Raw genomic sequence first — 26,239 nt, forward strand, 5'->3', positions numbered from 1 at the left:
GCTGATCGCTAGCTGTCACGGTTTGTCTTGCTCTCCAGCCCAGTCTTGCGGCTAAGGTTGAAGTCCTTGCAGTCCTAACAGGCGGTATTGTCAACATTACCTACTTCCTCTTCCCTGCCATTTACTGACCTATCCTCTTATTTCAAGGTTTTGGCCCGTGCTGAAATAATTAAATATCAATCAACCTTGATAGTGGCACACGTCTGCCACACTTTATTTGTTAAATCAGAAAATATAAAAATTAAAATCCGAAATTAAGCCCCAAAAAGTTATAAAAAGGTCCCTTAATAAGTGAATTCTATGAAAGGATTCAACTGGACTCCACCGGAGACACCAGTTCCATTCATGTCCTTCTGAGCTCTGGCCAGGACTATAGCCTCCACCGGAGTGCTGATTCCCTGTAGAAGGAACTGTCCGAAACCCCCTCCCTCCCAGTCGTCGGAAACAGGTAGACTTGCTCACAGACAGACGAATAAAGCTTTATTCCAGACAGACGAAAGAAATTGCCTCCTATTTCCTCTCTCTCTGGACTCAAACCTCTCGAGCGACGTGGTTCAGGCCTAGTACAAACTGTTAGCGTCGGCCAGAGAGATAGATTCAGTCCTCCTGCCCTTGTATTGTTGGAATCCGTACAGACTCGAGCCTCTCGAGCGACCTGGTTCTGGCCTGGTTCAAACGGATAGCGTCGGCCTGTACGGATCTGGTCTGTTTGCCCCCTCCCCCCTCTTGGTTAATCGGATTCCTCTGGACTCGAACCTCTCGAGCGACCTGGTCCTTGCCTGATTCAAGCGAATAGCGTCGTAAAAAAAGAAGTTTGTACCCTAAAAATGCTAAGTCGGTCTTGCACGTGATTTGATAATATTATATAAGGACAAAATAATTTCTAATTAAAACGCATTACATTTTTCTTTTAATTCTAACAAAGGAAAATGATTTTACTAGATATTGAAAAGAGTCATAAAGTCGCACGGCTGTTCTAAGACAAAGTTCCGATTGAGCGGCCTTCTGAATTCTGACTCGACTCAAGAACAAGAAAAATATAAATTAAATATACCTGCTAAGAGGACTTTATATGTACAAGAAAAATATAAATTAAATATACCTGCTTAGAGGAATATATAATATATTGCAACCCCACCCCCATGACTATCACGATCAGAGCGATGCAAATTATAGCCATCACATTCAACTAAAACATCACATAAATTAGGAACAAACCAAGTTTCAGAAACACATATAACATCTACGCTCGAATTGATAAAGAGGTATCTAAATTCTTCAATTTTTCGTGTGAGGCTTTGAGCATTTATATGACACACATTAAGACACATTAATAAAACTACTGATAATTTCACAACAATGGAATATGAATATAAGCGCCTCTTAGGTGCGAAATGAATTATCATTTAATGTCCCAGAACTAGCAGCTTCCAGCGCAGCTAATTCATCGGGGGTGCAAATCTCCATTTGAGCCAGTTCGCCCAGGCTTTGCACGCAAATGGCCTCCATTCCCTCTCTCTCCTTTACGAAGATATCTCCACGGCGAGAGAAAACAGCTGTTAGGCGCTTCAGCCTCTTGAGATGCATCGCCCGCTTGAAAATTTCATATTTTGTTTTGGTCAGCTGTTCGTTGTATATATACGCTGGCGAGTCTAGGCCGATGAGCTTTAAGCTCAGTTGCGTTTAGTTTTCTTTTCCGTATGCCCCAAACGCACGCAGCAGTGTCGCCTTATCGTGCACGTGTTCCATTTTAATAATTATAATTGGATCCACTACTGTACGGGTCGATTTTAGGCGGCGGGGTCAGTTTGAGAGAGAACCACAGTGCGTGAAAAAGTACTTTCACATTTTTCCTCTGGACTTGTGGGACCCCATGCCAACGCAAGTCACAGGCGACTTCAGACGGCGCCTGTGCGTTGCAGGAGGCCACCCACTTTGTCTCCAACTCATCAACGCGCTGATCCTGGCAGTTTTTGGACAGTTTCGCCTCCAGCTCCTGGACCCGCTGCCTCAGCATCCCCGTCTCTCTCACCTCGCTCTCCAATTGAGTGACTCTCAGTGAAAGTTTGTTGCAGTCAGCTGCTATTAACTTAAATTTTTCTTCCAGAGTGCCGGTTATACGTGCCTCGCCATCACGGATATCTCCTGCAAGACTTTCCTTTAGCTCGGAAAATCGGAGGTCGATCGTGTGAAGCAGTTGAACATCAGAGTCACGGGCTCCCTTCAGATCGGAGTAAGTTTCCTTCCTAAGTCGCTTTGCTGCTGAAGACATTATTGTGTTGGTGACGAGAGGGTTGAGTGTTTTGATGTGTTGAGTGTTTCGTCTCTGTGCTCTGTGTTGCTATGCACTGTTTCTTTATTGGTTTGTTGTTGCACTTAAAATTGTGGATTTATTAAGAAGCGAGTTACTGCTTAAAACCGATTTATTCCGGGCAACAAGAACTTTAATGTGTTATACTCTTAATTATGCAGCTGCCGTAAGCAGTTTTAATTTTTTTAAGCCGAGTTTAAGGTGTTTTTCGGTGTTTAAAGCGGAGCTTTACATCATGATATATGATATGATATATATATATATATATATAAATTCACTTAACATTATTAATAAATTGTTGAATTAATTTATATATAAAAAAAAATTATGTTAATTAGCATTTATTAGAATTGAGCAATGTTGGCCATTTTTGACAAGGAGAAAAAAAGGTAAGAAGAGTGAAAATGGCACTCACGATGTTTGACGGTAGCGCTATATATAACAAAAAATTGGTCATTTGCTTGTATTTAATTGTTCATTTATTATTGATGGGTGTTGTTGATTGTTCAGACGAGTCTTAATTGCAGAAATTGAAATAATTAGTCAGAAAGTAATTTTAAGTTATACACGGGTTGATATTTAAGTGCTGGCTCTTTTCTGGCCAATTGGTAGTGACAGCTACGATTTTCTCCAGTTCGTGTCCTTGGTCCCGACGAATCGCTTGTATATCCGGAGGAAATTTAGAATCAATATAAGGAACAGGAGTCCAGCAATGATGTCCTCCTTGTGGTCTACAATTTCGACGTTGTTTACCAGGTTTGCTGTGTTGTCGGATGCCTTCGAGGTTGTAGATCCCATGATATATAAATAGTGGGTTTCTATCGGTTTCCAAACAAGATCACTCGGATAGGTCCTCCGCGTTTACTGTTTTCGCCGGTAGTGGCCCTAACGCGATTCCGCGATCGTTTCTGTTTCGACTCCCGATTCTCAAATATCTTAGACTGTCTTCGATTCTAAGGCGGGGGACCTTTTATAGCGGTGGTGTTGCTTCCGGGTCATCTAAGTGTTCCCACTTAGGTACAGCATTTCCCCGTTTTCTGGCTTAATGGCCCACTTCTGGATTCTGATAAGGTTCGTATTAATTGCTCCTCACACCCATTGCATCGCTGCTGTCGCATCTCTGCAGCTTTTTAGCTGTTGCTGAAGCCGTCTCTATTGCTGGTGCTGCCGCTGTCGCTCTTGTTGGTGCTGCCGCTGTAGCTCTTGTGGCCCAGCGGCCGGGTCATTGCAGCCACTTGTGTTGGTGTCGTCTTCATGTGGCCACTTGAGCGTAATGTTGTCGCTGTGTGGCCACTCGAATTGAATGTGTACGATGTGGGTGGCCGAGGGGTCGAATGAGAAGGGTCGTCGTCGGGTATCGTGGATGGCGAGAGGGGGTGAAGGGAAGGGGGCGCTAGCCGGTGTTAACTTATATTTTATCCTAGTTGAGTAGACCTAGCTTTCCATACTAGAACTCCTTTTTTTCCACAAAATTCGAGCTGGTTAACGTGACGAACGAGTGATTTTTATGGAAACCCTAAGAACAGTGCGCAACGCCTAAAACTTAAAATAAACAATTTTGATTTTCGAATAGATTTTTTTGAGCAAAAAAAAACTATTCTCTTCAACCCTCGAGGCGAGAAATTAAGTGGTTATCTAGGGAATTTATTACAAAAGTTCTGCTGCATAGTATTACATTATTTTTATTTTTTTAAGATACATGTCTTAAATTGCAAATTTTTTTTTAAACTTTATAAAAAATTTCAGAACATTGGAATATGCTTTCTAAAACACATATCAAAACTGGAGTGCACCCGCTTAAGTCACGTTTTGGCGAGCGGGTTGATCAGAAATGAAAAAAATTTTATTCGTTGTTACGACGACTATGTTTTCCCGAGGCAGACTTTTTGCATTTAGCAAAAGTTATGCAACAATAAGTAAAAAATTCAATTTTTAACGTCATTATGTGACCTATTGGGGCTACAAAAAACAAAAAATATCCAAAAGCCTACTCGGCCAAACACATCGGTATGCTTTGTGAACAGTTTGAAAACAAAATTATTAAAATCGAAATAGTTCTTCTATAAAAAGTCTTACTCGGCAGCTAAAATAACACTACGTTTTGGAAAACGCGTTTAAAAGTAAATTACGGAGTATATCTTGATTGAAATAGGTACATTCAAGACTGCGAGAGTCGAAATACCCTCTTAACTGCTTTACCAAAGAAGTTACAAGACTTTGCGGAGCACTTTATTAATCTATGAAGGAGTAATGGCCTTATCAGTATTGCGGTGCTTTTGTAACAACAACCGGTTTTTCGTTTAGCCGAATTTTAATGGGGAGCCTGCTTTAGAGGCTTCAAAAAATTTCAGGATTTTTTGGAAAGGAAAGAAATGTCTGATTGAATGAAGAGTCTTCTGAAATTTTTTTTATTATTATACATTAGATATTCTTCATGTTTGAAGAAGTATACGGAGGCGCCTCGAGTGTGCAATTTCTGTGTGGCGGGCAAGATGCAGGTCGCAATTTTCATTTGAAAAAAAAACGAAAAAAATTTTAATTTTCAATAGTGTAATTCCTAGGTGAACCAAGAAAATTCAACAAAAAGTGAAAAATTCAACAATATATCACAAAATAAAAAAAATAATGCTTAAAAAAAATATTTTAGGTTCACCTAGAAGAGAATTTAATTCCAAATACAACACATTTGGATTCGTTTCGATAGGACGTTTACTTTTTTTCCTATCTTGCCCGCCAATTTGAAAAAATCATAAAAATGGAAATCCGAGAAATCACGTGTCAAAGTTTTCCGGCCGCTAATATACCTGCTCGACACTTGCTCACTATTTCGTCTGTATCTCCGGAAATAATCAGAATTTTATTCCGAAATTTTGCAGATATATTCTTGGATAATTTAGGAAGTGGTTTATGATTCGATTTTTTGAAGCCTCTAAGGCTCCCCCTTAAGCAAAGGCATGTGCTTTTAAGTATTGTCTATTGAGTTTTAATGTTAGGATCAACGGACAAAAAAGATTTCGTATTTTGACAATACATTTATGATCAGTCCTCTCCTTTTCTTAATGCTTACCTTAAACGCTTAAGTATACCTTCCGGTTCCTCATTACTATAACTTCGCCTAAGATTACAAGCTGAAATATTCGGAATGTTAAAATGATAAATAAAATTAATACTAAACACTTACGATTCTTTTCCAGTAATAATAGCTCTGAGTTCGTTCGTTGAATTGTCCAAATGCCTTGCTTTTTTAGCATATATCGATGCCAGAATAGCACAACCAGAAGAAAAAGATCGTAAACAGCATAACCATGCTTCATAACAAGCTCAAAACTTAATTTGTTTGATCTGTTAATAAACCGTTGGTCCAGTACTATTTTTGGTGCATAATGGATTTAAGAAATATCATTGCCAACGTATATGTAAGTAAAGTAACCCAAAAAGATTTACTTGGCCTTGGTAATGTTAAAGCACCCCAGCATAGAACTAAAAAAGGCATAGGCAATGAAATCAAAGACGAATTTGCTGCTTGATTCAGAAACACAGCCAAATAGCATATTGTCTCAGTATTAGCAATAAGCGCATACCACATAGAAATCATCATTTGTACAAAATCATTGTGGTCTAGACTAGTAAAATCACCGCCTTTAGAGTCTAAATTGACTCCAGGGTCTCTTCTTGGTCTACTTATTTTATATTCATTTTATAAACAAATTTAACTTTTATATATTTGACTTTATTATACTTACTTATTTAAAGATTGATTTAAAAACTTAAACATTTCCGCTGTGTTCGATAATCCAAGACGATTCATAATACTTATTTCCTGTAATGTTTTTTTTTCAGCGGAAAGCACCCTATGTACAAATCGGTAGTTTCTTGATAATCGATTCAATCTGAATGTCAGTAAAACAATTAGCTCAGCTGTGAGTTTAATTACCGGATGAGTATTCAAATCTTCATAATCGGAAGACTCCGAACTCCCACCAAACAAATATTCATTTCTGCCATTATATTGGGGTAAATTATTTTCCTTGGATCTTAACTATAAAAATAAAATAAAATATAACAAAAAAATGTACACACACTCAAAAAAAAACAAGGGGGAACGCTTTAGTCGAGTTCTCCGACTATTTTATACCCATTACTTAGCTAACAAATTTTAAAATAAATATAGAAAACAATTGAGTTATAACTGGCGCCATCAGACCCGCTACAGCGACACTATCTTAGGGTCAGCAGCGGCAGAGCACGATACAAAAAGTATAAAACCGCTGTCAGCACTCACTAACTGACAAGTTTCCACGCACATTGACAATCTACAGATAATATGAGCGATACTCACACACAGAACATAATAAATATGGTCTTACATGACACAGAGTGATTTCGCAATTTATGAGCGTTAGATTATGCGTGACTACGTACAGACGGACAGACATACAGACGGACATGGTTAGATCGCCTCGGCTATGTCAAAAATATACATACTTTATAAGGTCGGAAACGAATCCTTCTACTTGTTCAACGATAACAAGATACCTTTTAACTCTACGATATAAGGGTAAAATAAATACAAAAATTACAAAACATTCTCAACAGCTTTCACAGTTTTCTCAAATAAATTTTTTCATTAGTAAAAAATAAAATAGAAATACAAGAAATTGGTAAAAAAAAAAAAGTATCCGGTTGAGTTTTTAAATACTGTATGCAAATTAATAAGACTTTGATAGAAATGCAGAAAATCTGCAAAGTTTCTTGACCTACAATGCTCTCCAACTTGTAGGGTCTATAAATGATACGCCAATATTGTAACTGTTTGATTTAATCTTTATTTGCATTCACCGAACATTTCAAATTAAATAAGTCGAAACACTGCTCCTTGGTTGCGTTGGTGGCAAAAGTGTGAATGACTGTAGGTTCGCAGATAAATACAATAATATGCAGAGTAATAGAAGAATAGTCTGCATTAGTTCGTAAACATGTTACCTTTTTGAGATGAATGGAAAAGTTCTGCCTAAGAAAATGCAGTTGGTCAAAGCACATATACATGTGAATTAAGCAGCGCTTCATACTCGTGTGAGTGTGGATATAATACAATAATAGATAACTGCGCCTTTAAGATAAGATAAACAATGCAGTTGGATTAAGGCTCTTACATATAAGCTAGGGTTAAGGATTATGCGGCAATACAGTTGCCCACAATAACCACCGCCTGAACAGCTTTTGCAGGGGTTTGACACCTTGGCACGTCGCTGCTCATGGAGATGTTGGTTCTTAGATGGGTGTTGCGGCAAGTTGGTCTCCAGAACGATCCTTAACCTTGTGATCTCCTAGATTGCTTTAGAGTGCGGATCTAGACCAGGTGGTGGCCACGATCGGTGACAATAACTCTGTTGACCACTCACGTGTTACTCGAACAATTCGGTTGCTGGATCGAAGCTTCGGCTCTTCGACTCGCAGTGAATAAAGAACAAATATCGCTTAATTTAGAGAAAGTGCTTTTATTGTTTGGCTAAGAACTGAGTTTACATAGTTAGAGAACTTTATCTTTATCCTCTCATGATTATATCCGGGGCAAATTCAGTGCTAGCATAGATGACCGCAATAGATTTGCTATATCAATATCGTACTGATTTTTCAGCATGAATCGTGTCGTTTCGGATTTAAACGATGCTCCATTATCGCGATATATTGATTTAACATTAGGGAAATTAGGGACCTTTTACATCCAATATAGCACGCGATGCTATTGGCTGGATGACCGCAAACTTGCTTAATTTATCAACAGCAGCAGCAGATACAACAGACATAAGCTAACCAACTTCATCCCCAGCGATTTCATGTCCTCTGCAAGGTGGGATTCCCTTAAAATATCGATATTAAAATCGCCTGCTATAATGACGTCTGAATAATTTAATGACACGTCAGGAAGGATATTTAAAAATTGTTCTTAGTCAATCCGGCAGCTAGGTCGGTATATACACGTGGAACTTAACTTTTTACTCACATATATTGCAACCCCACCCCCAAGACTATCACGATCAGAGCGATGCAAATTATAGCCATCACATTCAACTAAAACATCACATAAATTAGGAACAAACCAAGTTTTAGAAACACATATAACATCGACGCTCGAACTGATAAAGAGGTATCTAAATTCTACAATTTTTCGTGTGAGGCTTTGGGCATTTATATGACACACATTAAGACCAGCTCTCTTCTTTCCGAGAACCCTTAACATCGCATGGCTATTTGATCGATTTGGATTTATGTTTATGTTATTGCTGTCAACCGTTTTTAAATTATTTAATTGAAATATTAGCTGCGCTCGCAGTCTACAAATATTTATGACACATAGACACACCATACCAAGAAACAAAATAAAAATAAAGCGACTTATTCTAATCCTAAATATATATAATAAAATTACCAATAATTTCTTAAAAATGGAATATAAATATTAAAGCCTTTTAGGCGCGAAATGAATTATCATTTAAAGTCCCAAAACTAGCAGCTTCCAGAGCAGCTTATTCATCGGGGGTGCAAATCTCCATTTGAGCCAGATCGCGCTTTACGAAGATATCTCCACGGAGAGAGAAAACAGCTGTTAGGCGCTTCTGCCTCTTGAGATTCATCGCCCGCTTGAAGATTTCGTATTTTGGTTTGGTCAGCTGTTCGTTTATATATATAAACGCTGGCGAGTCTAGGCCAATGAGCTTTAGGCTCAGTTGCGTTTTGTTTTCTTTTCGGTATGCCCCGATCGCACGCATAAAAGTCGCCTTGTCGTGCACGTGTTCCATTTGAATAATTATAATTGGATCCACTACTGTAAGGGTCGATTTTCACAAAAGTGCGTCTATTTCTCTCTCTTCACTTTCATTTAATGTCCTCCACCAATGACAAAAATTCCAAATACTCCGCACTATTTCATTGCGCACCAATGCGTTCAACGGTCACAAAGTACTTCAACTTATTTGAGTGTAGTTTTCGGTGCATCGTGTCGTACTTCCACGCAGGTAGCGTTGAATGACATCTTGATGGTAGGCCCTACTATCCAAGAGGAGCTGTACTCGACTCTGCTTCGGCTTAGAGTGCATAAGTGTGCCCTTGCGGCCGGCGTCAAAAAGATGTATCCCCAAGTGATGGTGTACGAAGCTGAACGAAGCATGGAGACGAGATCCTTCCCTGAAAATCTTTAAGTTAAACACCGTTACATATGAAACATCGGCAGCACCCTTTTTGGCGATTCGGTGATTAATGCGGCTTGGATAGACGATTTGTTGACTGGCGCCGGATGCGTTGAGAACCTGCAAAGTCTTCGAGACGAAGTTTCTCAGGTCTTGCAAGAGGCAGGTTCTGAATTGGCAAAGTGGTTTTCAAACTGCCCAGAGATATCCGCATCGGATAGCTTACTTTCAATTTCGGTTGGCTGACTCTCTCCTGGATCTTTGCGCGACAAAGCGAAATATTTTGTCGGTGACTGCTAGACTGTTCGACCCACTTGGCCTCTTGTGTCCTTTGGTCACAAAGGCAAAGATGTGGTTGCAGGAACTGTGGCTTTGAAAATTAGATTGGGACGAGTCGCTAATGATGCAGTTGCTTACATCGTGGGATACGTTTAAAGCGACGCTTCCGCAGCTGCCGAAAACTAAGGTATTGCGACTCGTCCACACAGATCCACAAGTCCCGATTCAAGTACATGGTTTCGCTGACGCTTTCATGCGAGCGTATGGAGCGTGCATCTTCATTTGAAAGTGTCTTTATTGACCGCCAAATCTAAATTAGCTCCCCTCAAGACGAAAACTTTGCCTCGTCTTGAGCTGTGTGCAGCTCACCTTTTGAGGAGATCTCTATAATCGTGTCAGGCCATTGCTATATTGTCCCATTGAGAATGTATTCCTGTGGACAGACTCCGAGATCACTTTACACTGGATCAAAACTTATCCGACGTCGTTGTCGCTTTTTGTTTCGAACCGGGTTGCATAACTTCATGAGTGGTCCGAGAAAGCAATTTGAAGACTCGTACCCACGAAAGTCAACCCAGCAGACATAGTGTCCCGAGGATGTGACGTAGAGGAGCTTACAACGTCCATTTGGTTCGGTGGGCCTTCGTTATAGCTTGACTCTGAAAATAATTGGCCTGTAAATAGACATTTCGAACTGCCGGCTGATGTAATTTCGATGGAGCTACGCAAATCGGCACTAGCTCTCGTAGTCAGCAGAGAGCCAAATTATGTGCTTCAGGAATTAGAGTCTTTTTCGTCACACCTAAAGCTTCTGAGAGTGGATTCCGCTTTTTAAAAAAATTATTGAAACTATCCCATTTTAAGAGTTCAGGGACGACATAAATAAAATTCGCAAAAATAAACCGGTAGCAACGAATATTCAAAAGCTAAGCCCTTTTCTTCAGGAAAATAAATTAGATTGGTGTTCCTCAACATTACTACGAGTTGGGGGTCGGGTATTGAATGCTCCTATCCCGTACGAAGCCAAATTCCCGTTGTTGCTGTCTAAAAGCTCACTGTTCGTCAGATCCTATGAGTCATACTTGCACGTTACGAATTGTCACGCTGGCCCACGAGCTCTCGTAAGTCGTCTGCGCGAGAAACTATGGCTGTTATTGCTCAACAGTTCGGTCGTGCATGCGCTGCTTTCGCTGCAAAACGCAACTCTTGACGCAAATAATGGGGAACTTGCCAGCACATAGACTTTGAGCTCTCCACCCGTTGAATCTCTATGGGGTTGATTTTTGTGGTTTTTTTAGCACAACGTACCGTATCCGTGGTAAGCCACCGTACAAGTCGTACGTGGCCTTGTTCGTCTGTATGCGTCCAAAGCGGTCCACTTAGAATTAGTGCCTGACCTAACCACTGATACGTTCTTGTTGGCATTTCAAAGGTTTGTGACTCGTCGCGGGATTCCGGAGAAGGTGTGGTGCGACAACGCCACCAACTTCGACATATGACATATATGCAATATCCAAAATTTGGCATCAAAAAAAGGTTGCGAGTTTGCGTGCATGCCGCCAAGAGCACCGCACTTCGGCGGACTATGGGAGGCAGGTGTGAAGTCTTCAAGGCACCTGTTCCTTCGGACGGTAGGCCAAGACCTCTTGACCGCGGACGAGCTCGAAACTCTCCTCACCAACGTGAAAACCGTGTTCAACTCCAGGCCCCTCGGAGCTATAAGCAGCGACACGAACGACGCCGAAGCCCTGACCCCCGGTCATCTGATCATCTGCGGCTATCTGCTAGCTCCACCATCAGCGGCGCTCCCTGACCAGATCAGCCTGCCCTGCAGCTTAGAACGATTTCTGAAGCGATTTTACCCATTTTTGGAAAATAATAATCAAGCAGCACTTGTTTAATATTGTCCTGAGCAACCATGTGAGCTCTGCTATGCTCCACAACTAATATTTATATTTGTTCGTCCAGTATAATAAAGTCCGCCACCCAAGACTAACAAAACCAAAATTTTTTGGCAGGGAACAACACTGGAAGTTACAGTCTATGGCATTCACTACATTGGGCGTTACTACGTCTTTTACTAAGTCCAATCAGTTAAATTGTTTTGATGGCAAGTTTTAGTACCAAACACCATAAATAGTAGTGGACGCTTCCTTCGACACAATCTGCTTCTAAAAACAGTTAAATGGCTTTCCCGTGCTTTCAATGACAAATGTTGACAATTTTTCCCTGTGAATAGTGGCTTGAGGTGACACTGCTGAGCTCTGCAAAGTATTAATACCTTGTCATGACAAACGTCCGCCACACAGTTTTCTTTCCCTGGCTTATACAAAATTGCGCTCTCTTCAATGCGGGCTTTCCAACGCTTGAGCTTCGAATTCGGATTCTTGTTAGAAACAGCCAATATAAGGGGCTGATGGTCCGTAAATAAGTTTATGTCACTTTTCCCATAAAGGTAGTAACGGAGATTATCCAAGGCCCACACGATGTCCAACAGCTCTCTTTCATTCGTGGCATAATTTATTTCATTGTTATCCCTGAGACAAGACTGCACCTATGCCCAAGGTTGACGCATCGGTCGTCAAATCAAATGGTCGCGTAACATCTGGATAAGAAAGGATAACGTCAAATGCGCTTAACTGAGCCTTATCAAAGCTTACCGCAATGCCTTTTGAACGGATTTGCTGACCCTGCCACCTTCACCCTTCAGAATATTCGTCGGACATACGAGAACAAAACTTGTGGACACCTTCGGTTTCAAACTGAGAGTGCTCCACTCAAATTTATTCAAGCTCTTCTAGAGCCATTAAATGAGTTTTCAAGTTACAATAGTGGTTCTCGCGAGTGCGAGTGAGCGAAAGCTCTTTCTAATACAAGAGAGCAAGTTCGACTTCTATAGATCTTAGGTACTAATTGTTACATTGTTTTTCAAAAATAAATCGCCACCGAATTGACTGAACAATCGGCAATTGTTTTTAAATTTAATTTCGTAAAATCGATTACTAAGCGTTTATTAGGCGATCCCGAAGCGTCGGTGCCTTTCTTATTGACAACCCATATGGGATTATTTTGAGTAGGTCTTCGATCTCCCGGTTGACTAACCCGGCAGCACCCATGGGAAACTGATACAGTTCTGAATAATTATCATTAAACATCATTATCCTCTGCCCGAATAGTCGCCACAACATTTGTGTTGAACGGTAACTTTTTGCTTGGGTCAGCAAAAGCCCCGAGTATTTCGACATCATCTGCTGACAGCCTTCTGTTCTATTCTCAATCTTCTTGAAGTTAACTTAAGCGTATTTTTAATAGTGCATATCCTCACGTCCGCCATTGAACCTAATATAATTCCTTTTAAGATCAATGGTCGGACCTGTTGTGTTTGGTTAGAAGCGTTCTCGGTGAGTGCTTGGTACAGACTGACTTTATTCAGAGATCAGCGAGAGAATGAACAAAAGTAACGTGTGTGTGTATACATGTGTGTGCTTATAGAACGAAGGAATATAGATTAGTTTTGGATGTGCGATGTAGCGAGAATACATTTTGCTTATACATAACACATCTCCTCCTTTAATTAAGAACTATTTATATGCTTAGTTTTTCTGAAGTCCTTTGGCTTGAAACGATCTACTTCCTGGCGAACACGGCTGCTTTGGCGTACTGGTATGCCTGAAAGACGTCGTGTAGATTGGTTCTGCCTCGGCTGCGGGGAAGGCTCTGCTGCGCGTTTAGGAGGACGAGAAACAGGAACAGGATCAGATTGCTGAACAACATGCGGAGTTAGCGGTCGATCTTGTTGCTGTATTTCTCGATTGCAGGATGGCTTTGGCAGTTCAGGAATCCACCAAAACTCTGGAGGTCTCTTGATTGAGTTGTTTGCTGACAACTTCCGTTTTAGCTGGTTGAAATGGCGCTTGATGTAACCATTTGACGTGCGAACAATGAACAGCATTTTTCCAACTGGACGGTCGATAATGCCTTCAATCCACTTTTCTACCCTTGAATAGTTTCGAGCGTATACCATTTGATTAGAGATGTACTTAGTGATTGTCCGTTTATTATCGACAGGCTGCTCGAAAAGTTGACTAAGCACGGTGCGGACTGGTCGACCGTGGATCAACTCGGCAGGAGTTTTACCTTGGGCGTTTGGAGTGAACCTGTAAGAAGAAAGATATTTTGTTACAGCTTCCCTAAGTGGTATACCGTCTTGAGGTTCTTCTTGACTGCGAATTTAAATGTCTGTACAAATCGCTCTGCTAATCCGTTGGATGCTGGATGAAACGGTGCTGTGGTAATATGCTTTATACCGTGCAGTTTGCAGAATTCTTCGAAGGCGTCAGCTGTAAGCTGAGGACCGTTGTCGCTAACCATGGTTTTCGGGTATCCTTCGATGGGGAAAATCGAAGAAAGTGCAGCGATCGTGTTTGCGGTTGTTGTAGACGACATTTGGATGACAAATGGGAACTGTGAGTACGCGTCCACGCATATGAGCCACTTAGCGTCAAAGATTGGACCTGCGAAGTCGATATGAATTCATTCCCATGCTGTTGTTGCTGCTGGCCAACTTTGGTACTCTCTTGGTGGTGCAGGATTGTTGCACTTGCAGATGCTACAAGACTGAGCAAGGCTTTTGATGTCATCGTCTATGGTAGGCCACCAAACATGTTGTCTTGCCTACTGCTTCATTCGAATAATGCCCCAATGGCCTTCATGTAAGAGTTTTAGGATATGGGCACGTAGACTGGCTGGAATTATAATACGATTTGCGTCTGTGTGTAGGCAAAGCAATTGTTTGTTAATTGTAAGAGCAAACTTCCGGTTAAAGTAAGGCAATAGGGCTTCGTTGCCTGGCTGGAGTTTTTCTGGCCATCCTATAGATACGTACTGCAGGACCTGTTTCAGAACTTTGTCTTTTTCAATGTGGTTGTGAATTTGCTCGGAATTTATCGGTACTTCGACTACATTGTGGCAAGCTTCCTCTTCTTTGTCGAAGTCTGGATCTGTACCCACTGGGAGGCGTGAAAGAGCATCTGCATTACCATGAGCAGATGTGGATCGATACTGGATATCGAAGTTGTAGGCCATGAGAATAATAGCCCAACGTTGTAGCCTGTTTGACGTCATCAACGGGAGATGCTTGCCTGGATTAAAAATGGTAACAAGCGGCTTGTGGTCTGTGATTAGGATAAACTTTCTGCCATAAAGGTATTGATGAAAACGCTTTACTCCAAATATTATGGAAAGTCCTTTCTTTTCGATTTGGCTGTATTTAACCTGATGCTTGTCGAGCGTTTTAGATGCGAAAACAATGGGTCTCTCTCCGCCATCTGGCTGAAGATGCGAAAGGACTACCCCGATGCCAAAGAATGAGGCATCTGTAGCGAGCACTAGCGGTAATTTTTCATCAAAGTGAGCTAGCTGCGTTGCGTTAATGATGTGGGACTTAAGAGCTGTAAAAGCCTGCTGCTGTTGTGGACCAAAAAAGAAGGCTACGTCTTTTCTGCGAAGTTGATTCAATGGAGCAGCCAACTGCGAATAGTTCGGAATAAAATAATAATTAACTTTACCCATGAATGCTTCCAATTGTTGTAAGTTAGAAGGCGGACACAACAGTTTTACAGCCTCCAAGCCTGAGCTGTCTGGGAGAATGCCGTTTGCGCTGATTCTTCGCCCTAAGTATTCTATTTCGTCCTTGAAAAAGAAGCATTTTTGCCGTTTGCATCTGATGCCGTTCTCTTGAAGAGTGCTGAGAACTCGGTCGATTCGGTTCAGATGTTCCTCGCTTGTAGGTGCTGAGATGATGATGTCATCTAAATAGTTGCCACAACCTTCTATTCCTTTTAGAAGTTGCTCGAGGTACCTTTGGAAGATAGCTGGTGCGCTTGCAATCCCGTAAGGAAGACGGTGATATTGAAAAAGGCCCAGTGGTGTGTTTACCACCATGGTTTTCCTTCGAAGCCTCATCTAATTCCATCTGGAGATAGGCATCCTTGAGGTCTATCTTGCTGAACTGCTTACCATGACGAATGATGTTAAATAGAGCTTCTTTTGTTGGTAACGGATACTATTCGACGTCGATTTGTGCGTTGACTGCCTGTTTAAAAGCCACCTGGCTTAGGAGCGAGCACGATTGGGGATGCCCAATTGCTGAATTTTACTGGTTCCAAATTCCGGCTTGTGTGAGTCTGTCTGCTTCGGCTTTAAATTTGTCCATTTGAGCGAACGGAATTTGGCGGCATTTATAAAACTTTTGTGTCGCTGAAGATTTTAAAAATACGCTGGCTTTGAAGTCCTTAATGACACCCATGGCTGGTTCAAACACTTCGCTTTACTTGTTGCAGAGTTCACTTACTTTGTCATTATGTACCTCAAAAATGTTAGATACTTGCATGATATCAAATCCGAAAACGTTAAATAAGTCCATGCCGAAGAGATTAGTAGAACTTTCTATATTTTCAACGATTATGACCACTTGTTTCTCTTTCTCTCCGCATTTTGCGAAAGTGTGCAGCTCCCCTAGTATTGGTATTGGAGTATGTCCAAACGCATGTAAAACTCGGGAACACTTATGCAATTTAAGCTTCTGCAGCAAGGCGTATGTATTGGAGTTTATCACGGATGCTGTTGCTCCAGAATCCATTTGAAATGAGATAACTTGTTTTAATATTTCAAGGTCTATAATTTTTTTGTTTTGTTGACATTTTACTTGACCTGTGACACTGTAAACTGCTTCGATCACTTCGACTTCGTTTGCTTCGTTCTTATTGGACTTTACTTCCCGGTTATTCACTTGACCCGGCCATTTGACATTTGACTTGACATACTTTGACATACAGACGACTGCTATATGACCTTTCCTACCGTACTTGTGACATACGGCGGTTCTGAACTACATTTTTCTCTCTGGTGAGTTTGACCACAACCAGAGCAAGATTTAAAATCACCTTTAAACGATCTGGCATCATTTCCACTGCTTGCTGGCTTTTTTGTGTATGTGTGGATCGCATTGATTGGATCCTGTTTGTATACGTTCTCTTTTAGCGTTGCAACGGTTTTTGTTGTTGTCTCATAGGTTTCTGCAACTATGAGAACATCTTCAAGAGTTGGCTGTGACTTTTGAAGAGCAGATGCCTGGACTGCATCATACGGAGTATGTACTATGATCTGATCTCGTATCATCTCATCTACATAATTTGATAAACAACCGTTTGCGTTGCACACAAATTGGCATTCACGAACGATCCCGCGCAAGTCGGCTACCCACTCTCTATGTGTTTGTGAATGCTTCATCTCTCGTTTGAAAAACTGGAAGCGAGCTGCTACAATATGGCGTTTTGTGGTGAAATGCTCCGTTAGCTTGTCTGTGAGCTGCTTGTATGTATACGTGTTCAAATTGTTACTCCCGAATAGATTTTTTAATACTTCGAATATGTTGACACCACACCATGAAAGGAAATAAGCTTTTTGTTTTTGTTCTGCACTAACCGAATATGCGTTGAAGTGCTGAGATAATTGTTCCAGATATGACTCCCAATTTGGATTGTCTTTGTCGAATTTGTGGAATGGAGGACACATAGATAATTCACCCGCGTGGCTTGAATCACTAGCAACTGGAGAAACGTTATTTTCTAGGATTGCTTGCATCCATGTTCGTTGTTGTTCAATAAGAGCTGCTGTAAATTCTTGCTGTTGAGCAAGCATTGTCTCGATTATGTTCTGATCTGCCGGCATCTTGATGAAAATCAACGACTGCGCGACACTGTGTTACACAAAAACGATGTGTTTTTGCGGCTGATAACACGGTTTACACAAGAATGTTGTATTCCTTTACGATTTTACACAAAAACGATAATTCTTGTGGCTGAGATTCTGCTGTTTATCCTCGTCGCCAATAATGTTGTGTTTGGTTAGAAGCGTTCTCGGTGAGTGCTTGGTACAGACTGACTTTATTCAGAGATCAGCGAGAGAATGAACAAAAGTAACGTGTGTGTATATACATGTGTGTGCTTATAGAACGAAGGAATACAGATTAGTTTTGGATGTGCGATGTAGCGAGAATACATTTTGCTTATACATAACAGGACCTATTATCGCTAGCAAGTCAAGGCCGATTATGCCGTCAAACGTTTTAAGTCCTAGTAATAGGGATTTTTACACCAAAAAGATAAACTGTCGTTTGCGTTCTATTTTTTTAAACCCATGAAGCGACTTAAGAATAAAAGGGGAGTCGACGGAAACTGAAGCCGGCAATCCTATCTTACTCTTGAAGAGGCCCCCGCTACTTACGTTGGACGAACAGAAGCAGGGATGAACTCCTAAAAAATGAACGAAATCGCTTGCATAGTCCGTCTTTTCTTCACCGTCTATATCATCTACAGCATCATTAGCAATCTGATTGTAAGACTCCTCAAATTGACCATCTTGGCCATCTTCAAACAGATGGTTAACTCGTTGACGCCTAAGGTCAGAAAATCTTTGAGGGTGACTCGGTCTCTTTTGTGCACTCTGTTGCTGAGCATCGAGGCATGGAAAACCCCTGAGGGCGCTGAAAGTTTGTCGACTGGCGGAGCTTTGACACTGTTGGATCTATGTCCGTCTTCTCGAGCGGTCTATTGTCAACAACGGGTCTTTGACCTTGATCCTTAATAAAATACGGATTTTTTAACCCCTGTTTCTGTTTATGGTTGGATTCGGATGTCATTTGTAATGGACGACTCTGGGCCTGTCTAAGATATCTGTCTTCTATGGTCCTGGCATACTGTGCCGCAAAGGCATGCCGCTCATGGTTTGCGTCTATCTCCTCCTATTTGTATGAAGCGTGAGCTTCTTCTCAACCTGTGTAATAGACATATGTCCCTGCCTGAGTGTTCTGAGCTCTTGCTCGAGCAAGTTTAGTTGACGCTTATCGGCTGCTAATAATAGCATCAAAATAAATAAAGGATGAAAGGACAGAGTCAGCAGATCCCCTAACTTTGTTGCGGATTATGAGAACAGCCTGATAGTGTATTGAACAACCCTACTTTCTGATATGCAGCAACTGCGACCCATCAAAGGCTTTACCGCATCAAGGCGTTTTTACAACTCACATTGCCGGATACAGCAACAGGCAAGTAAACAGCAATCTCAATAGCAGACCTTGTTTCAGCGCTAAGCCTCTCAGTGACTTTTTCAAACAGTTAACTACTGCTTAGCTACATCTACAGCACCAATGCAGCTCAATGGTTTTATGAAAAGTAGATAAACGACTACCAACCGGCTAGAGTTTTCTTCAGTTATCAGGAATGCTATTAAAAACAACTCTCAAAGTGATGTTATTTTCACAGATTTCTGAAATGCTTTCGATTCTGTTAACAAGAAATTACTTTAAAAAAAAGTATGCTTTTGGGATTCCCGATCACGTTGACTAAGTGGATTTCAACATATTTATTAAAAACCTTGTTCATGGGACTTTTGGTGTTCGGGGTTTTACCAATCTTCAATTATGGTTCATCCAGAATTTAGTGTTCTTAAATAATAAATAAATAAATAAATTAATAAATAAATAATAAATAATTTGAAATGTGGCCTTATGTCTTTTTACCGCAAGAAGCTTTTCCTCGCAAAATATTCCATTGGGACCATTAAAAGGCCTTGGAGTTTTTTTAACCACAACTTAAACTTTACTGATCACATTGGTATCATTGTCAGTTAGGCACAAGGGGTTTTTGCATTTGTCAAACGCTGGTCTAAGGAACTTGAGGATCCCTACACCACAAAACACCTTTAAATTTCTCTAGTTCGACCAATTCTTGAATACTGTTCATGCGTATGGTCACCTCAAAACGCTAAATATCAGGACTTTATTGAACCGGTACAACAACAGTTTCGTTTGTTTGCTTTACGTGGGTCTAACTCGGAACCAAGCTGTCAGCTGCACTCGTCACATTCGGCCTATTGCGATATATACGTGAACATTTAATTTAATTTAATGATTGCAGTAAGGGATGAGTGGCTTTGAAGGAGTTCAAATGATCACTAAACTTAAATTTCTCTTAGAACCTATATTTCGCTAAGGGGCGAGAAACGTGCCGAATTCGCAAGAGCGAAAGAAAGCTTTATTGCCTCCCGCTCTCGCTTTTCAACTACAGAAATTCAAATAAAAGCGCCAAGTGCGCAAACACGAACCCCCCAAGAGACGACGTCCTTCTGGACAGAATATGCAAAAGGGCCAGACGATTGACGGCTCTCCGATATAGTCCTTCCTGCGTCCTGACGACTGCCACGCGTACCTTCTTATCTGCGCAGGCGTGCACCGCTGCCACTCACCCGATCCTCCACTGCTTGGACGGTCAAGAGGTTTAAGTCTACCGTCCGAAGGAACAGGTGCTTTCCAGAACTCACACCTGCCGAAGTGCGGTGCTCTGGGCGGTACGAACGCTAACTCGCATCTTTTCTTGATGCGAATGCTTCGCCCCACTGCTCTTCCAGACGGGCTCAGAACTCCCTCATGTGACGATCGGCGCCGACGACGTTGGTGGCGTTGTCGCACCACACCATCTCCGGAATCCTGCGACGACTCACGAATCTTTAAAAGGCCAACAAAAACGCATCAGTGGTTAGGTCACTAATTCTTAGTGTACCGCTTTGGACGCAAAACATACGAACAAGGCCACGTATCACATGTACGTTGGCTTACAACGGATTCGATATGTTGCGCTGAAGGGGCCGCAAAAATCAACGCCAGAGATATTGAACGGGCGGAAATCTCAAAGTTTATCTACTGGCAAGTTTCCCAAAATTTGAGTTGTTAAGGCTTGAGGCTTAACCACGTACGACATGTACCACGGATACGATACGTTGTGCTGAAGGGGCCACAAAAATCAACGCCACAGTTAGTTATGTCGTCACTGAATTCGTGAATTAGAAGAACTTAAACAATTTTGTTAAAAGCGAAATTTATTTCTCTTGTCGAAATACTTTTTTCAAGAGCTTCGACACTTTTTTGCACCTTTGAACAAAACTAAATACCCACACGAAATCTCTCAGAAGCTTTAGGTACGACGATAATGACTATTTTCTGAAGCTTATAAATTGGCTCTGGGCTGACAACGAGAGCTGGTGCCGATTTTCGTAATTCCCTCTACACTACTCCAGTCGGCAGTTTGATATGTCTATTTACAGGCCAATTATCCAATTGACCAGCAAGATCTTAGGCCCACCGAACTAATCTCCTCCACGTCATATCATCGGGACACTATGTCTGCTGCCCAATTTCGTGGAACGTGTATCCAAATTGCTTTCTCCGACCACTCCTGAATCTCTGCGCCCCGGCTCGAAACAAAAACCGACAACGACGAAGGATGGGATTTGATCCAGTGTAAGGGTATCTCTGAGTTTGCTCACAGGAAAACATTCGCAATGGGACAATTTAGCAATAACCTGACACGATTGTAAAGATCTGCTAAAAGGTGAGCTGCACACAGCTCACGGCGAGGCAAAGTTTTCGTCTTCTGGGGTGCTACTTTTGATTTAGCGGTCAATAGAGACACTTTTAAACCTTCAGCAGTTTGAGTACGAACGTAGATGCAAGTTATATGACATTATTTATAAACAACTTTGATCCAAGAGCTATATTGGGAGTAGACAAATCTTTTTAGCTAAATTAAAATGTAAACAATCGATTGTTATCTATTACAATGAGATCACTGTTAACTCCAGATGCCGGCATTAAAATCTCTCTCTCGCTCTCTTGCTCTTGTCGTTGTTCCCTTTTTTGGCATATATATACCGATTGCCGCTGTCTGGCTATTGATGCTCGTTGTATCTGAAGAAATTTTTAAGCCCAAAATAAGTATATATTATAACGATAAAATTAACGAGTAATTATATAAATAAATAAAGCTGCCAAAAAGCTGGTGGTGATAGTGGTTTTTTAGTTTGTTGAAAAGTTTTATTTGAAAATAATTTTGGAGCCCAACTTTAAAGCGTTGCGCAATAAAATTTATAGCTGCCAGTGGATTTACAAATAATTGGATCAAATTTGTTCTTTAAACGGAGTCTCCGTAATTTTGCACGGCGTCTTTAACGCATACATACATTAGAACAAACTTCACATACAGTCAGCTGAATAATTTTTCGTTCAAATAACTTTAAATTCCTTTTTGCCAAAGATTTATTTTAACAAAATACAAAAAAAATCGAATCCTGAGTTGCCTGTGCTACCATAGATTTCTGATAACATCGCTTTTCTGAAACGCAAAACTGAGATTTCTTTTGATCGACTTAAGGTCATCGGCAGTGAACTAACTCCTGATAAAATAAAACCAACTAGTGTTATCGATTTGGATGTCCGCTTACACCTAATAAATCAAATTTAAACCACTTATACCCGTAATCGCTCTCGTGCTCCCAAACTAAAGTTCCCATCTTCTTCTGGAGGATATACTGAGTACGAAGAGTTCATGTTGATGTTATATATAATAATCATTGATAAGGACCCCGAGTTAACCAACATCGAAAAGCTGCAGCACTTAAATTCCTGTTTACTGAGCCAGCTCAGCGCTAGATACCGTAAAGTCGTTAGGTATATCGTCAGCCAACTATCCAGTGGCATTAGATCTGCCTTATAAACGGTATTTTAATAAACGTTTTGTTTTCTAGTCTCACATCAAAGAGATACTTGGTCCCAAAAGGGTGGATTCTTCCGCAGCAAATAAACTTGGGGAGTTTTCAGATAAAATCAACTCACACATGCGGGCTTTGGGTTCGTTGGGATCAGCTCAGGAGATTGCTGATTCCTTTATCATTTACATGCGTTTGTAAAACATTGGATTTTCCATGAAAACTTCTGGGAAGAGGCCACCGCCAAGGACAAAATATCCTCGGCGAAGGAATTCTTTGAATTTTTGGAGAATGGGTGCCAAGAACTGAGAGAACCTTAAACATTTCATGGGGAGTTATACCTCAAATTGTCAGGAGGGAACAAATAGTGAAATGAGCTCTATTAATAGCAGGATATCGTTTGTTGCCTACCAGAGTAACAATCTACCATGTGCATTTTGCACTGCCACTGCTGTTGTACTTGTAAAAAGCCGATCCGGTTTATTCATTCCATGCAGGGCATTGCTTGATTCAGGCTCCCAACTGCATCTTATCACTTCTCGTTTCGCACAGCAGTTACAGCGAAAAAGGACTCGCTCAGCATCTCTAGTTTCGGGAATCGGTGAGACAAGGGTTCTAACTGAAGGATATACCGTCGATATTTGCTTAAAATCTCAGGCATCTGACTATTCGGCGTTATTATCTGCACTCATCACGCCTACTATCACTGATGATCAGCCAAGCATAGCCCTGAGCACAGAGAATTGGAATTTTCCGGCCAATATCCAACTAGCGGATCCCTTTTTACACTAGCCTCAACGAATAGATTACTAATTGGAGCTAGCATGTTTTGCGATTTATTATGTGTTGGGCAGATTAAGCTAATCCCTGTGCTACCGCTTCTTCAGAAAACTCGCCTTGGTTGGGTCGTTTCTGGTCGAGGGCAAAAGCATTTTAATACAAAAACTTTGGATGCTTGTTGTGTTTTAAATGGTAAACTAGTGGATCATCTCGATGATGTAGTTCGTCGGTTTTGGTAGTTAGAAAATTCAAATGAATCAGTTTCCATTAGAACAAAGGAGGAGCTTGATTGCGAAAGGCATATTGCCGACACGTTTGTCAGATTAAGTACAAGAGAATTTTTGACGGATCGGCTGTGTCTTCATCTGGTCAATCCCTTAATGATGTGCTGTTGGCAGGCCCAGTTACTTTACCAAAACTCTTTGACACTTTGATTAGATTTCGTTCATACAAGGTTGCTCTTACTGGAAACATCTGCAAGATGTATCAGTGTGTCCGTATGGGTGCCAATAAGCCAAACATCCCAATCTGTTTTGCTGGACGAGATGTATGATCTAACGTATTCGTTAAATGTTCTGTGGCTTCTTTCGATTGTACCTAAAGTCTGGTGCTGGAGTGCGGTAGAAGTTATGTTTTCAATGTTTAGATATTTACATAAATCATTGATTACTGAACTCTTATATTCGGTTCCCATGTCCGTAATAAATGTATTCATTGGACCGTACTATAGAATAATTGAAAAATATTTCGAAGGTTTTCATACCGGCTGTTTTTTCCTGCCTTTGGAAAAGTTGATCTAAATCGAATATTCCATTGGTATATAGATCATCAACTTTTATTCTTGCAGATATCTTTTTTTCTTGTTTAAGGGAGCATTTCGATGCTATTAAATGCAAGGTCACTACCTTTTCAACATCTTCATTGCGAATGACGTCAACTATTTTGGGCTTAGAGGCTGTCAGTTGCTTTTGCAAATCCGAATCTGATTTTGATATTGTGCAGTTTTTATTTTTCTGTCTACTTTGTAATCTTGTAGTGACCTCTAAAATTTGTCTATTAATATCTTTAAGTTCTTCATTGCTTATCCTTGACAAGGCCACATAATTGTTCTTTCCCTTAAGGTACTCTGCTGTAAATTGAAATTCTTCTAGATCTAGTCTTATACTTGTTAATTTAGAAGTTTGGTTTTTCATTGAAAATTAATATGTTAAAGGCTTTTGATCTGTTTTAATGGTGAAGGGTTTACCGTAAACATATGGTCTGAAATGATTTACAGCCCAATGTATTGCTGCTAATTCTTGTTCAGTTGTTGACTTATTACTTTCGCCTTTTGCAAATGTTCTAGAGGCGAATGCTATTGGGAGGTCTACTCCATCAAGCTTGCTTACTGGCATCTGTTGTTATACTGAATTCTTTATTAAAATCTTGGTATTGTAAGAGGGTTGGTTGAATTAATGCATTTTTAAGATATTCAAAGGCTTTTTGGCATTACGTTGTCCAACTAAATGTAACATTTTTCTTTCAAAGGTGAGTTAATTGTCTTGAGTAGTGAGAAAAATTTGGTATAAAACCTCTGTAATAGGTTGCAAAAAGCTAAGAATCTTCTTGATTCATGTGCATTAGAGGTAATAGGTTGCAAAAATCTAAGAATCTTCTTGATTCATCTGCATTAGAAGGGACAGGGTATTTAATTATTACTTTATATTTTTTGTCATCAGGTAAAATTCCTTTATTTGTGCATTTATGACCCAACAATGTGACTTCGTGCATAAAAAATGAACATTTTTTCGGATGTAGTTTGGATTGTGTTTTCGGCATAGGTTAAATAAGTTAGATAAATTTTTGATCATATGATTTTCAGAACAACCAATTACTATAAGGTCATCCATGTAAAGAAAAGCTTGTGATTGTTCTAATCCCGAAAAAGGCTATTGTCATCATCCTTTGAAATGAATTAGGGGCTATTTTTAAACCATAGGGTAATCGTTTGAAACGGTATGAACCAGTGCTCGTTGAAAATGAAATTATGTCTCTGGAGTCTTTTTCTAAATTAATTTGATGGAATCCGGACATTAAATCCAGACATGAAAACAATTTTGCTCTGCCAAGTTGATCGAGAATATCATCAATTCGAGGTAATGGGAATTTATCTGCTAATAACTTTTTGTTAATTTGTCGGTAGTCGATAACTAATCTCCATCGTTTTTCTTCTGTCCCAGGAAGTGATTTTTTGGGTACAAGAAGTAATGGGTTATTGTATTCTGATACAGAGGGTTCTACTATTCCATCTTTATTTAGTTTTTTTTTTTAATTTAATTTAATTTATTTGTTTTGGTATCCTGACGATATAAGACTGAGTCTTTTCAGATTCATCTGTCACTTTGTGATTGTTACATTAAAACTTAAATACTTTGTGATTCGTACAATAAAACTGAAATACTAGAAGTACAATTACATTACATTACGTTACAAAAACAATACTAAGTTTAGCATTTACAGATTAAATAGGTTTTGGTGACATGAGTAACATAAAGAAATGAATTGAATTTGAAACAAAATGAGATTAACATTAAAAATAATAAACTAAAATTAAAATAATAATAAGCTTGTACCCTTTAGAGAGTTTATAAGTTCGTTTTTAAAGTGCGTTTCATTTCTTATACATTTTATATTGTTTTGGAGGTCATTCCAATAGCGAACAGCATGTATTAAAAAGTGTATTTTCCGTCATCACCAATTTTAATCTTTTGCAGACAATGTTGTTTGTTCTAGCAGACGAAGCCAGTTGCACATGTTCAATTATTAACTGCGGCTCTTTTTTAGTCAGGAGTTTAGGCAGAAATAAGAGGGTTTTTAACTTAATCCATGATTCAAAGCTTAGTTCAAACATTTTTTTAGAGTAACATGTTATGCGCTCCCTGCGGTTTAAATTAAAAGCATATCGCGCAATTGAGTTGAAGGCAACTTTTAGTCTTCGCATGCTTATGGCGTCGCAGGATCCTGAAGCATCCTGAATTTCTGTGGAATAAGGTTTCTGGATAAGGGTAGCTGCCTGAGGATGCCATATGCTTTTGCTGTGGTT

General features: G+C 40.2%; 1 long non-coding RNA gene across 2 annotated transcripts; it reads right to left on the reverse strand.

The window, feature by feature from the left end:
* Positions 1 to 5,373: 5,373 nt before the first annotated feature.
* On the reverse strand, positions 5,374 to 6,325 carry LOC128264003 (uncharacterized). 2 transcript variants are annotated; one of them, XR_008268625.1, is made up of 3 exons: positions 6,055 to 6,325; positions 5,493 to 5,988; positions 5,374 to 5,439 (listed from the first exon to the last, which is right to left on the reverse strand). It is a non-coding gene; the product is annotated as an uncharacterized LOC128264003 (long non-coding RNA). The 2 variants fall into 2 exon arrangements; XR_008268626.1 differs by having other exon boundaries at positions 5,493 to 5,991.
* Positions 6,326 to 26,239: the final 19,914 nt, after the last annotated feature.

Source organism: Drosophila gunungcola, unplaced genomic scaffold (assembly GCF_025200985.1).
Source record: "Drosophila gunungcola strain Sukarami unplaced genomic scaffold, Dgunungcola_SK_2 000042F, whole genome shotgun sequence".
NCBI lineage: Eukaryota > Metazoa > Arthropoda > Insecta > Diptera > Drosophilidae > Drosophila > Drosophila gunungcola.